A 14,791-nucleotide genomic window follows, 5' to 3' on the forward strand; every position below is an offset into this window, starting at 1 on the left:
CGAAACATTGGACCACTAATTTTAAACAGCAAAAAACACAAGTGCAAAAAAGATTTAATGAAATAAGTGTTATTTAACACTTACTTTGTGCTCAATGGTCGTTTGTAGATTCTTATCCAAATGCACCTTTATAATTTGGGTGCCATCCAATTTGGCACAAATACGTTTGCCTACGATCTCTGCTGGAAACACTAAATCTTCTCATAATAAGAATTGTTTGTAAAATATTGAAAAATATAAGTAATGATTTTTCGTTGGAGTATTAGAATAAATATAAGTAAAATATACATCCAACCATAAAGTGGATAAAAAAAAAACAAGTTATTTCCTATATTTGATGAAATAAATTAAAAATAAAACTACTGCAATAAAAATGAGAAAACGAGTTTCTATTTTAAAGTTTGCAGAAAATGATGGAAAAATCACACTTTTAATCATCATTACAAGTAATTTATACTTCTAGATCAGTAGAAATAAATAGAAATATCAAGTGAATTATTTTATTAGTTTAGGTTTTAATTAGACGGTATTTTAATTAAAAATAAAAATAAAATCGCTTATTGTGTATAAATTCTATAATCCCGAAAATGGTACTTACCAAGCCATCGCTGCCATTTACTTCGATAGCTGTTTTAAGCCTCTGCGATAATTGTTCTAATAATCTATCGTATTTTATATTTAGTGCATCGAGTCTATGGCTATAATACTGTGTTGCTCCTGGGTCACTGTCTGGTGGACGTAAGTCTCGTCGTGGTGGTGAGAAAGATGGACGTGCCTCTATAAGCCAATCCACAAAGCGTAGACATTTGGCGTCGTAAATCTTGATAATTGTTCAATTCTTCGCCAGAAAATTTCATTTGGTGCCGCTCGTCATTTACAATTTTAGAGTGAAATTTATCGATAATTTTGTGTTCATGTTGTTGACTATCCAATTCTTCTTTAACAGATGATAAATCTGATCCATAGTCGGCTGCAAGTATTTGTTTCTAAACGAGAAAATATGTCAAATTCATATATAAAAAAAAGTTTTATTATACTGATTATAAGTAAGTGAGTAAACTTTTATGACAAAGAAACAGAATCGGTCAGACCAATGTTTTATTATTCTTCCCTTATTATTGCTATTTTATTTTTATATAAATATTTGGAATATTAGATATTATAAGAATATGTAATTGTATAAGAAAAATAATTTTAAATGCATTAGTGGAACTTAATTTTCCAATAAAAAAAAAAATAAAATAAAATCAATTAAATATTTCCTACTTCACTATATTTCATTTAAGAAGTTTTAAAACTCCATTGCACAAATTAAAAAATTTTTCATTTTTATTAAGGAGTGAAAAAATGCAATATAAAATAAAATAAAGTAACATTAAAAATAATGACAGTCTATCATGTGTTTTCATTGTTGCACAAAATGGGAGCACAAAACAGAAAAAAAAGCAACTGACAAGAAGACCAATGACAAAAAAGAACATTATTGTATGTACCAAAAGCAAAACACGAGAAAAAGAGACGTCACTTTCTTCCAGTGCTCGTTAGAATGGAATAGTCATTCGAATACAGAAACACCAAAAACATATGAAACGAATTGATAAAGGAAGCGCGCAAGCAGAACAGGCATAAGCAGCAACCGCATGGAAATATGAGCGACACACAACACACCTTTCTGTACCTTGTTTTTGTGTACAATTTGTTTTGTGCACAATCAACGTAAAATCTGCATAACAAAGAAAGACAGTAAAATATTTCCACATTCTTGAGTTTTGTCTTCAACTCCGTACTCTTTTTAATTTACTCTTTTGCGTACAAGCAGTGCGAGAATAGACAAGAAATTTGTGTGTTCTGCTATATATAATAAAATCACAAAATTTTAATTTTATTTTGGAATATAAAAACAATAATTATTGTTAAATAAACTCAAATTTATTTATGTTTTAACTATTTATTTTTAAATATTCACACACAATTTTCAATTTTCGCTGAAAATTTTTCCGTACACTACAGATCGCGACCGTATTGTTCAAACGCTGTAAACGTAATAAAACTGAAACACTGAGAAGTCGTGTATATAAATCAGTTTGTGTGGATTGTATTAGCAAACTTGTATGCAATACAATCCACAATGCTCTTCTCACCAATTGTTTAGTATAGTAACTGTATGATTTATATGCGTTCCTTCTCTTTTGAATAACAAACAAAATGTTATGCAGAAGTTTTACAGTTTATAAAACTGCACAATGAATGTGGATTGTGGAAATGCACTTTAATTGATATATTTTTCGGCTTATTAGTTTTTTTAAATATTTAAATTTTATATAACATGTATAAATATAAATTATTTAAATAATTTTTTTTAAATTTTTTTACAATTTTATGAATTAAATCATTTTTAATTGCAGTTTATTAATATACGTAAATAGTAAAACCCGCAAAGCAGGAAAATGAATTTTTACTTAATAAAATTCAATTAACTCAAAAATATATTATATATTAATTATATCAGCAAAACTAATGTAATAATTTAATAAAATTAAAAATTATAGCAATTTACATAGAAAATAACTTTCATATATAGAAAATAATTATTTTAAAGACATTTTTGACACTGATTTAAATGAATTTCTAGAGTATTCCGATGAATTTCGTCGAAATAAAAATTAAATGAACTCATAAAAGAATTTTTTAGCCGGTAAATTTGTGTAATTATTTACTATTATTAATTTATTAAGAAAAAAAAACCTTTTTTTCTGCAAACTTAATCCTTAAATTAATTCGCAAATAATTTTATTATAAAAAAAGAATTCAATGAACCACTAAAAAGGTTTGATTCATGCATCAAATATATATGTATGTACTTTAGATAAAGTTTTTAAAGTCATTCTAAAATCAATTTTTTTTTTTTTTTGCTAAGGAAGCTATGTAAATATTTAATAATATTTTATAGTATATCTAGATATCGTATAGGCTAATGTGCTTCTGATGTCGCAATTTTTGGCTGCACGTTCAAAAATTTTGTTTTACATGCGCAGTTCATTTACATGTACATGCGTACATTTTTAAATGCATTGGATTTCAATAATTTACTGCAGGCTTTTAGTTAACAAAGCATATAAGTTTTGATTTATTTTGTTTGAGGTAGCTCTGAAATTAACAAATAATAATTTAAGATTCAAAATAGTAATTCTTTGAGGAAATTGGCTACTTCTGCTAACAGAAAGGGAAGATAAAAAGAAAATTTGCAAACATCGCTTGCACAACAAATTAAACAAACTAACAAACACACCATATGTGTGTAGTGTGTAGTGCACGGCCTCAAAAACAAATAACTTGACTTCCAAGACGGTGGCCGCCTAAAATATTTATGTTCTACTCTGTGCAAACAAACAACAGCAAAAACGAAAATCGAAAAACTGTATAAAAAAGTTGTTAAATAGAGAAAGAAGAAATAACAGAAACTGAACCGTTTGCTTGCAGTGAGAGAGCAGAGCAAATGATTTTTGATCAAATTCACATACGAATAAGAGTAAAATGACAAGTGCAAAAAACTGCCGCGCAAAATTTATTTGCATAAAATATTTTTTGTTATATATTTGTTAAGGGGCAAACATATATTATAAGCTTATATATATTTAGTTTATTATAATTGTTTAAAAAAAATTTGTAATATAAATTACAATTTTTTTATAAATTAATTTATTAGCGAATATATTGTTTTTCGCTCTTTCTCTATTCCTTCTCTCGTAGTCAGACAACTCTCGCATACACACATCCATTTTCGTTTGGCGCTTCTTGAAATGAAGCAAAGTAAATTTCCAAAGCGAGAATTGAGATTAATATGTCCTCAAGTTTTCCTTTGATTGCAATGCATTCTTCTGTGAAGATTCGGCTAACTTGTTTGCTTTCCTCTAAAAAGTATAATAAAATATTTGAATACGTTTTAAATCTGTAAAATTAAATTTAAGCTAAAATTATTTATTTAGTACCACGAGTTCTACGGCTGGCAAATAATTTCTTCATCACAAACGATACAGAAATAGTTTTAATAAGACACTACTGAAGAGAATACTATTTTCGTACTAAACAAATTTATGTATTCAATCTAACATCAAGTAAAAAATTTACACTTAAATTTAATTGAAATTAAGTTCGTATGACAGTTATTTGATAAAATGTTTTTATAATTGGTGAAATATACCGCCTACGAAAAAAATAAAAATAAACTAATTTAATTAAATTAATTTACCTTCAGCTCTAGCGCGTTTTTCAAATTCGTCAAATAAACGATTTACTTCATCCATTTCACGGCGTAAACGTCTTAATTGTGGATCATTTGGATCACCCTCACTTAAAAGTTTATCTGCGTCATCATTGAGTGCACGCCGTATCGCTGTACGCTGTTCTGGACCCACTGCAAGAAATTGGTCACAGAACGATCGAATAACCGTTTAAGTCGTTCAGCTGCATCAATTGCCTCTTGGTCAGGAGGAGGCATTAATAAGCAAGCACTAGGAATTGAACCCTCTTGTCCTATTGAATTACAAATTCTCCATTTAACTCGACTAGAGTTATCGAGCAAGATACAAGTTTCTCCCTTTTCAATTTGTAGTTGACCTTGCTGCTTATAAGCACATATTGCTTGTACAGAGCATTGATTATTTACCGGTTGTCGTCTTTTATATAGTGGAACAATTGTTTGAGCCCGATGGGTCAAATTAGCAACAGTTTCACTAAAAGCATTCAATTCTTCACGTAAATCCTGCATACCACGTAATAAAGCTTCACCTTGATCAAGACCAAAATCCGATTGAGAATATTTGCTATTTAAAATGTCATCACGCTTCACGAGCCATTGCTCGGCATCTTTTATTTCAGCAAAAAATTGATGATATTCGGTAGCATGCTTTAAGTGGACTTCAAGACACAGTGTCAACTGAAGCAGCCAAGCCCATTGTTGTTGTAGTACGGCAACCCTCTCAGAGTCCCGGTACAGTTGCTGACAGAAGTCAAAATCAAACCAAGCGAAACAGACTTCGTAAAGTTACTGCGCAGAAACTTAGGTAATGTACGAACTCAACCTGGACTGCGACACGGTCAACAACCAGTCTTAGTACCCAGCGAGCTGTCAGAGAGCAAGTATGTATTCCTACGCATCGATCGCGTTCCGACACCGTTAGAACAACTTTACGAACGGCCCTATTGAATATTTATTTATGAAAATTTAAATCAATAAACAAATCATAAAGAAAATGTGTGAATTTTATGTTAAATTGAGTGTCAAATTTGATCAAGTGAATATTTTTTTATACAATATTAAATTTAACCGACACGAGCATCACTCAATATGGTAAATGCAACAAAAATTTTTTAAATCGTGAATAACAGTAAATAGCAATGCAAAAAATTTACAATATTTTTTGAATGTTACAACAAAACTTTATAGACAATGTACGGTAATTACGCGTACTCGTTCTCGTATTCGTACAACAGAAATTATTTTCAAATAATTCCTTATGCAAATCATGCAAAATTGTTATATTATTCTGTTTAATGAATTATTATTATTAAGACATATTGAATTAATTGCTGCAAGTTAATTGCTACACTCATTAAATTTGATGAATGTTACCAATATATGAATAAGCTACAATTCAGTTTGAGCAATGAAGCGTAAACGAAACATTGGACCACTAATTTTAAACAGCAAAAAACACAAGCGCAAAAAAAGATTTAATGAAATAAGTGTTATTTAACACTTACTTTGTGCTCAATGGTCGTTTGTAGATTCTTATCCAAATGCACCTTTATAATTTGGGTGCCATCAAATTTGGCACGAATACGTTTGCCTACGATCTCTGCTGAAAACACTAAATCTTCTAAAATAAAATACACAGCAGTTAAACTACGCGAACGGATTATTGCACCGTCTTGTTTTTACGAAAACTTTGTAGTTACTCGTTCACTATCTAAGTCTTTACGGTGCTGATATAACTCTTCCTCTTCAAGTGGTCCTTGCAAACCCTTATGAAATATATTTCTCATCCACCAGAAACTCCATCTCGAAAATATATTACCGGTTGAGTAGGGATTCTTTGGGCGTTCAATTTTTCTTCTAGTCCGATTCATGTTAAATTTCTTTATTTACAGTTACGTTTGGTTATGATAAACAAAAATGTAGTAATAAATTCGAAGTTCAAGAAATGAAGATAACCGACAACGAGACCAACGTCAATATGGTAAATGCAACAAAAAATTTTTAAATCGTGAATAACAGTAAATAGCAATGCAAAAAATTTACAATATTTTTTCAATGTTACAACAAAACTTTATAGACAATGTACGGTAATTATGCGTACTCGTTCTCGTATTCGTACAACAGAAATTATTTTCAAATAATTCCTTATCCTTATGCAAATCATGCAAAATTGTTATATTATTCTGTTTAATGAATTATTATTATTTAGACATATTGAATTAATTGCTGCAAGTTAATTGCTAGACTCATTAAATTTGATGAATGTTACCAATATATGAATAGCTACAATTCAGTTTGAGCAATGAAGCGTAAACGAAACATTGGACCACTAATTTTAAACAGCAAAAAACACAAGTGCAAAAAAAGATTTAATGAAATAAGTGTTATTAACACTTACTTTGTGCTCAATGGTCGTTTGTAGATTCTTATCCAAATGCACCTTTATACAATTGGGTGCCATCCAATTTGGCACGAATACGTTTGCCTACGATCTCTGCTGGAAACACTAAATCTTCTAAAATAAAATACACAGCAGTTAAACTACGCGAACGGATTATTGCACCGTCTTGTTTTTACGAAAACTTTGTAGTTACTCGTTCACTATCTAAGTCTTTACGGTGCTGATATAACTCTTCCTCTTCAAGTGGTCCTTGCAAACCCATATGAAATATTTTTCTCATCCACCAGAAACTCCATCACGAAAATATATTAGCGGTTGAGTAGGGATTCTTTGGGCGTTCAATTTTTCTTCTAGTCCGATTCATGTTAAATTTCTTTATTTACAGTTACGTTTGGTTATGATAAACCAAAAATGTAGTAATAAATTCGAAGTTCAAGAAATGAAGATAACCGACACGAGCACCACTCAATATGATAAATGCAACAAAAATTTTTTAAATCGTGAATAATAGTAAATAGCAATGCAAAAAATTTACAATATTTTTTCAATGTTATAACAAAACTTTATAGACAATGTACGGTAAAATTACGCGTACTCGTTCTCGTATTCGTACAACAGAAATTATTTTCAAATAATTCCTTATGCAAATCATGCAAAATTGTTATATTATTCTGTTTAATGAATTATTATTATATAGACATATTGAATTAATTGCTGCAAGTTAATTGCTAGACTCATTAAATTTGATGAATGTTACCAATATATGAAGCGTAAACGAAACATTGGACCACTAATTTTAAACAGCAAAAAACACAAGTGCAAAAAAGATTTAATGAAATAAGTGTTATTTAACACTTACTTTGTGCTCAATGGTCGTTTGTAGATTCTTATCCAAATGCACCTTTATATATAATTTGGGTGCCATCCAATTTGGCACGAATACGTTTGCCTACGATCTCTGCTGAAAACACTAAATCTTCTAAAATAAAATACACAGCAGTTAAACTACGCGAACGGATTATTGCACCGTCTTGTTTTTACGAAAACTTTGTAGTTACTCGTTCACTATCTAAGTCTTTACGGTGCTGATATAACTCTTCCTCTTCAAGTGGTCCTTGCAAACCCTTATGAAATATTTTTCTCATCCACCAGAAACTCCATCTCGAAAATATATTAGCGGTTGAGTAGGGATTCTTTGGGCGTTCAATTTTTCTTCTAGTCCGATTCATGTTAAATTTCTTTATTTACAGTTACGTTTGATTATGATAAACCAAAAATGTAGTAATAAATTCGAAGTTCAAGAAATGAAGATAACCGACACGAGCACCACTCAATATGGTAAATGCAACAAAAATTTTTTAAATCGTGAATAACAGTAAATAGCAATGCAAAAAATTTACAATATTTTTTCAATGTTACAACAAAACTTTATAGACAATGTACGGTAATTATGCGTACTCGTTCTCGTATTCGTACAACAGAAATTATTTTCAAATAATTCCTTATCCTTATGCAAATCATGCAAAATTGTTATATTATTCTGTTTAATGAATTATTATTATTAAGACATATTGAATTAATTGCTGCAAGTTAATTGCTACACTCATTAAATTTGATGAATGTTACCAATATATGAATAAGCTACAATTCAGTTTGAGCAATGAAGCGTAAACGAAACATTGGACCACTAATTTTAAACAGCAAAAAACACAAGCGCAAAAAAAGATTTAATGAAATAAGTGTTATTTAACACTTACTTTGTGCTCAATGGTCGTTTGTAGATTCTTATCCAAATGCACCTTTATATATAATTTGGGTGCCATCCAATTTGGCACGAATACGTTTGCCTACGATCTCTGCTGGAAACACTAAATCTTCTAAAATAAAATACACAGCAGTTAAACTACGCGAACGGATTATTGCACAGTCTTGTTTTTACGAAAACTTTGTAGTTACTCGTTCACTATCTAAGTCTTTACGGTGCTGATATAAGTCTTCCTCTTCAAGTGGTCCTTGCAAACCCTTATGAAATATTTTTTTCATCCACCAGAAACTCCATCTCGAAAATATATTACGCGGTTGAGTAGGGATTCTTTGGGCGTTCAATTTTTCTTCTAGTCCGATTCATGTTAAATTTCTTTATTTACAAGTTACGTTTGATGTTATGATAAACCAAAAATGTAGTAATAAATTCGAAGTTCAAGAAATGAAGATAACCGCACGAGCACCACTCAATATGGTAAATGCAACAAAAATTTTTTAAATCGTGAATAACAGTAAATAGCAATGCAAAAAATTTACAACACTTTTTTCAATGTTACAACAAAACCTTTATAGACAATGTACGATAATCACGCGTACTCGTTCTCGTATTCGTACAACAGAAATTATTTTCAAATAATTCCTTATGCAAATCATGCAAAATTGTTATATTATTCTGTTTAATGAATTATTATTATTGACATATTGAATTATTGCTGCAAGTTAATTGCTACACTCATTAAATTTGATGAATTACCAATATATGAATGAGCTACAATTCAGTTGGCAATGAAAGCCTAAAACGAAACATTGGACCACTAATTTTAAACAGCAAAAAACACAAGTGCAAAAAAGATTTAATGAAATAAGTGTTATTTAACACTTACTTTGTGCTCAATGGTCGTTTGTAGATTCTTATCCAAATGCACCTTTATAATTTGGGTGCCATCCAATTTGGCACAAATACGTTTGCCTACGATCTCTGCTGGAAACACTAAATCTTCTCATAATAAGAATTGTTTGTAAAATATTGAAAAATATAAGTAATGATTTTTCGTTGGAGTATTAGAATAAATATAAGTAAAATATACATCCAACCATAAAGTGGATAAAAAAAAAACAAGTTATTTCCTATATTTGATGAAATAAATTAAAAATAAAACTACTGCAATAAAAATGAGAAAACGAGTTTCTATTTTAAAGTTTGCAGAAAATGATGGAAAAATCACACTTTTAATCATCATTACAAGTAATTTATACTTCTAGATCAGTAGAAATAAATAGAAATATCAAGTGAATTATTTTATTAGTTTAGGTTTTAATTAGACGGTATTTTAATTAAAAATAAAAATAAAATCGCTTATTGTGTATAAATTCTATAATCCCGAAAATGGTACTTACCAAGCCATCGCTGCCATTTACTTCGATAGCTGTTTTAAGCCTCTGCGATAATTGTTCTAATAATCTATCGTATTTTATATTTAGTGCATCGAGTCTATGGCTATAATACTGTGTTGCTCCTGGGTCACTGTCTGGTGGACGTAAGTCTCGTCGTGGTGGTGAGAAAGATGGACGTGCCTCTATAAGCCAATCCACAAAGCGTAGACATTTGGCGTCGTAAATCTTGATAATTGTTCAATTCTTCGCCAGAAAATTTCATTTGGTGCCGCTCGTCATTTACAATTTTAGAGTGAAATTTATCGATAATTTTGTGTTCATGTTGTTGACTATCCAATTCTTCTTTAACAGATGATAAATCTGATCCATAGTCGGCTGCAAGTATTTGTTTCTAAACGAGAAAATATGTCAAATTCATATATAAAAAAAAGTTTTATTATACTGATTATAAGTAAGTGAGTAAACTTTTATGACAAAGAAACAGAATCGGTCAGACCAATGTTTTATTATTCTTCCCTTATTATTGCTATTTTATTTTTATATAAATATTTGGAATATTAGATATTATAAGAATATGTAATTGTATAAGAAAAATAATTTTAAATGCATTAGTGGAACTTAATTTTCCAATAAAAAAAAAAATAAAATAAAATCAATTAAATATTTCCTACTTCACTATATTTCATTTAAGAAGTTTTAAAACTCCATTGCACAAATTAAAAAATTTTTCATTTTTATTAAGGAGTGAAAAAATGCAATATAAAATAAAATAAAGTAACATTAAAAATAATGACAGTCTATCATGTGTTTTCATTGTTGCACAAAATGGGAGCACAAAACAGAAAAAAAAGCAACTGACAAGAAGACCAATGACAAAAAAGAACATTATTGTATGTACCAAAAGCAAAACACGAGAAAAAGAGACGTCACTTTCTTCCAGTGCTCGTTAGAATGGAATAGTCATTCGAATACAGAAACACCAAAAACATATGAAACGAATTGATAAAGGAAGCGCGCAAGCAGAACAGGCATAAGCAGCAACCGCATGGAAATATGAGCGACACACAACACACCTTTCTGTACCTTGTTTTTGTGTACAATTTGTTTTGTGCACAATCAACGTAAAATCTGCATAACAAAGAAAGACAGTAAAATATTTCCACATTCTTGAGTTTTGTCTTCAACTCCGTACTCTTTTTAATTTACTCTTTTGCGTACAAGCAGTGCGAGAATAGACAAGAAATTTGTGTGTTCTGCTATATATAATAAAATCACAAAATTTTAATTTTATTTTGGAATATAAAAACAATAATTATTGTTAAATAAACTCAAATTTATTTATGTTTTAACTATTTATTTTTAAATATTCACACACAATTTTCAATTTTCGCTGAAAATTTTTCCGTACACTACAGATCGCGACCGTATTGTTCAAACGCTGTAAACGTAATAAAACTGAAACACTGAGAAGTCGTGTATATAAATCAGTTTGTGTGGATTGTATTAGCAAACTTGTATGCAATACAATCCACAATGCTCTTCTCACCAATTGTTTAGTATAGTAACTGTATGATTTATATGCGTTCCTTCTCTTTTGAATAACAAACAAAATGTTATGCAGAAGTTTTACAGTTTATAAAACTGCACAATGAATGTGGATTGTGGAAATGCACTTTAATTGATATATTTTTCGGCTTATTAGTTTTTTTAAATATTTAAATTTTATATAACATGTATAAATATAAATTATTTAAATAATTTTTTTTAAATTTTTTTACAATTTTATGAATTAAATCATTTTTAATTGCAGTTTATTAATATACGTAAATAGTAAAACCCGCAAAGCAGGAAAATGAATTTTTACTTAATAAAATTCAATTAACTCAAAAATATATTATATATTAATTATATCAGCAAAACTAATGTAATAATTTAATAAAATTAAAAATTATAGCAATTTACATAGAAAATAACTTTCATATATAGAAAATAATTATTTTAAAGACATTTTTGACACTGATTTAAATGAATTTCTAGAGTATTCCGATGAATTTCGTCGAAATAAAAATTAAATGAACTCATAAAAGAATTTTTTAGCCGGTAAATTTGTGTAATTATTTACTATTATTAATTTATTAAGAAAAAAAAACCTTTTTTTCTGCAAACTTAATCCTTAAATTAATTCGCAAATAATTTTATTATAAAAAAAGAATTCAATGAACCACTAAAAAGGTTTGATTCATGCATCAAATATATATGTATGTACTTTAGATAAAGTTTTTAAAGTCATTCTAAAATCAATTTTTTTTTTTTTTTGCTAAGGAAGCTATGTAAATATTTAATAATATTTTATAGTATATCTAGATATCGTATAGGCTAATGTGCTTCTGATGTCGCAATTTTTGGCTGCACGTTCAAAAATTTTGTTTTACATGCGCAGTTCATTTACATGTACATGCGTACATTTTTAAATGCATTGGATTTCAATAATTTACTGCAGGCTTTTAGTTAACAAAGCATATAAGTTTTGATTTATTTTGTTTGAGGTAGCTCTGAAATTAACAAATAATAATTTAAGATTCAAAATAGTAATTCTTTGAGGAAATTGGCTACTTCTGCTAACAGAAAGGGAAGATAAAAAGAAAATTTGCAAACATCGCTTGCACAACAAATTAAACAAACTAACAAACACACCATATGTGTGTAGTGTGTAGTGCACGGCCTCAAAAACAAATAACTTGACTTCCAAGACGGTGGCCGCCTAAAATATTTATGTTCTACTCTGTGCAAACAAACAACAGCAAAAACGAAAATCGAAAAACTGTATAAAAAAGTTGTTAAATAGAGAAAGAAGAAATAACAGAAACTGAACCGTTTGCTTGCAGTGAGAGAGCAGAGCAAATGATTTTTGATCAAATTCACATACGAATAAGAGTAAAATGACAAGTGCAAAAAACTGCCGCGCAAAATTTATTTGCATAAAATATTTTTTGTTATATATTTGTTAAGGGGCAAACATATATTATAAGCTTATATATATTTAGTTTATTATAATTGTTTAAAAAAAATTTGTAATATAAATTACAATTTTTTTATAAATTAATTTATTAGCGAATATATTGTTTTTCGCTCTTTCTCTATTCCTTCTCTCGTAGTCAGACAACTCTCGCATACACACATCCATTTTCGTTTGGCGCTTCTTGAAATGAAGCAAAGTAAATTTCCAAAGCGAGAATTGAGATTAATATGTCCTCAAGTTTTCCTTTGATTGCAATGCATTCTTCTGTGAAGATTCGGCTAACTTGTTTGCTTTCCTCTAAAAAGTATAATAAAATATTTGAATACGTTTTAAATCTGTAAAATTAAATTTAAGCTAAAATTATTTATTTAGTACCACGAGTTCTACGGCTGGCAAATAATTTCTTCATCACAAACGATACAGAAATAGTTTTAATAAGACACTACTGAAGAGAATACTATTTTCGTACTAAACAAATTTATGTATTCAATCTAACATCAAGTAAAAAATTTACACTTAAATTTAATTGAAATTAAGTTCGTATGACAGTTATTTGATAAAATGTTTTTATAATTGGTGAATATACCGCCTACGAAAAAAATAAAAATAAACTAATTTAATTAAATTAATTTACCTTCAGCTCTAGCGCGTTTTTCAAATTCGTCAAATAAACGATTTACTTCATCCATTTCACGGCGTAAACGTCTTAATTGTGGATCATTTGGATCACCCTCACTTAAAAGTTTATCTGCGTCATCATTGAGTGCACGCCGTATCGCTGTACGCTGTTCTGGACCCACTGCAAGAAATTGGTCACAGAACGATCGAATAACCGTTTAAGTCGTTCAGCTGCATCAATTGCCTCTTGGTCAGGAGGAGGCATTAATAAGCAAGCACTAGGAATTGAACCCTCTTGTCCTATTGAATTACAAATTCTCCATTTAACTCGACTAGAGTTATCGAGCAAGATACAAGTTTCTCCCTTTTCAATTTGTAGTTGACCTTGCTGCTTATAAGCACATATTGCTTGTACAGAGCATTGATTATTTACCGGTTGTCGTCTTTTATATAGTGGAACAATTGTTTGAGCCCGATGGGTCAAATTAGCAACAGTTTCACTAAAAGCATTCAATTCTTCACGTAAATCCTGCATACCACGTAATAAAGCTTCACCTTGATCAAGACCAAAATCCGATTGAGAATATTTGCTATTTAAAATGTCATCACGCTTCACGAGCCATTGCTCGGCATCTTTTATTTCAGCAAAAAATTGATGATATTCGGTAGCATGCTTTAAGTGGACTTCAAGACACAGTGTCAACTGAAGCAGCCAAGCCCATTGTTGTTGTAGTACGGCAACCCTCTCAGAGTCCCGGTACAGTTGCTGACAGAAGTCAAAATCAAACCAAGCGAAACAGACTTCGTAAAGTTACTGCGCAGAAACTTAGGTAATGTACGAACTCAACCTGGACTGCGACACGGTCAACAACCAGTCTTAGTACCCAGCGAGCTGTCAGAGAGCAAGTATGTATTCCTACGCATCGATCGCGTTCCGACACCGTTAGAACAACTTTACGAGGCCCTTATTTAGCATTATTTATTATTATGAAATTTAAATCAATAAAACAAATCCATAAAGAAAATGTGTGAATTTTATGTTAAATTGAGTGTCAAATTTGATCAAGTGAATATTTTTTTATACAATATTAAATTTAACCGACACGAGCACCACTCAATATGGTAAATGCAACAAAAATTTTTTAAATCGTGAATAACAGTAAATAGCAATGCAAAAAATTTACAATATTTTTTTCAATGTTACAACAAAACTTTATAGACAATGTACGGTAATTACGCGTACTCGTTCTCGTATTCGTACAACAGAAATTATTTTCAAATAATTCCTTATGCAAATAATGCAAAATTGTTATATTATTCTGTTTAATGAATTATT

The 14,791-nt window shown here is 29.6% G+C and overlaps 1 long non-coding RNA gene across 1 annotated transcript; it reads right to left on the reverse strand.

The window, feature by feature from the left end:
• Positions 1–598: 598 nt before the first annotated feature.
• Positions 599–10,218, reverse strand: LOC119663275. The gene is made up of 2 exons (XR_005250996.1): positions 9,822–10,218; positions 599–986 (listed from the first exon to the last, which is right to left on the reverse strand). It is a non-coding gene; the product is annotated as an uncharacterized LOC119663275 (long non-coding RNA).
• Positions 10,219–14,791: the final 4,573 nt, after the last annotated feature.

This window comes from Teleopsis dalmanni, unplaced genomic scaffold (assembly GCF_002237135.1).
Source record: "Teleopsis dalmanni isolate 2A unplaced genomic scaffold, ASM223713v2 unscaffolded_contig_0276, whole genome shotgun sequence".
NCBI classification, from domain to species: domain Eukaryota; kingdom Metazoa; phylum Arthropoda; class Insecta; order Diptera; family Diopsidae; genus Teleopsis; species Teleopsis dalmanni.